Source organism: Bactrocera latifrons, unplaced genomic scaffold (assembly GCF_001853355.1).
Source record: "Bactrocera latifrons isolate USDA-ARS-PBARC rearing strain unplaced genomic scaffold, ASM185335v1 scaffold_108, whole genome shotgun sequence".
NCBI classification, from domain to species: Eukaryota; Metazoa; Arthropoda; class Insecta; order Diptera; family Tephritidae; genus Bactrocera; species Bactrocera latifrons.
The window spans coordinates 298,179-299,061 of NW_017534497.1; the positions used below are offsets into that span (position 1 = coordinate 298,179).

Below are 883 nucleotides of genomic sequence, written 5' to 3' on the forward strand. Positions count from 1 at the left end.
CCACTTATACCCATTTATATATCCTGCTTAATTTTTCCAGCAAAGGTTGGTCAACATTCTTCTCTTATAAACTCATAAAATTAATTTGATGACTTCTACCTATTTTGTCCAATTTTCAAGTATTCACTATTACATTCTTAAATCATTTTCATTCTTGGTTCCAAGGCTTTGAGGCAGAAATATGTCGAAAAGAGGTCGACTGAGTCGCGTCCGCAGTGCTGCATTAAAGAATATCTCAAGAGCAGAATTTTAGAAAAAATATGATTTTTTTTTTCTTCATATATCCAAGTTTTAATTCTACAATGAATTCATGGAAAATGAAAAAAAAAACTACCCAACATCATGTCAAGTGCTTCTGCAATCGATCGTTCAATATGGTGCCGAAATTTTAACTCAAAATTCGAAAACTTATTTAAGAGGATATTCCAGTCAGAGGTTCTCATCAGAAAAGCCATGATTTTTACCATTTGTTATTGGACATTTTGCGACTGTGATGTTAGACGCAGTCTCTTGCTAATTTTGGATTGCTAAACCCGGAAAAAAGACCTGCATACACATTGAATCTCCAATGGACACCAAAACAGTGAAAAAGAAGAACGATTTAAGCACTATTATTATCTCSGTTGTAAGCGCGTAAGCATTTTCTAGGCCAATAAAGAAGAAGAAAACTGCAAATGAAAGTAAAAGTTTCCTAAAGAGTAGAATTTTTTTGCAGTAGTGCGGGGCTGTAGGTGTCAATCCACCACCATTTACTAAATTTACTTGAATAGTTGTACGTAATGAAAAATTTTTCCTCACTGGCCTCTCAGCACGTCAGTCGCAAATTTTTCTTCGGATTTGTAAAGTAGTGTTAAGAATAAAACAATTAACTTATTTTAAAATT

The 883-nt window shown here is 33.4% G+C and overlaps 1 protein-coding gene across 2 annotated transcripts in view; it reads left to right on the plus strand.

Moving 5' to 3' along the window:
* LOC108971170 (discoidin domain-containing receptor 2) overlaps window positions 1–883 on the plus strand; it is a 439,012-nt gene that overhangs the window by 247,311 nt on the left and 190,818 nt on the right. The gene's annotated exons all lie outside the window — the stretch shown is intronic.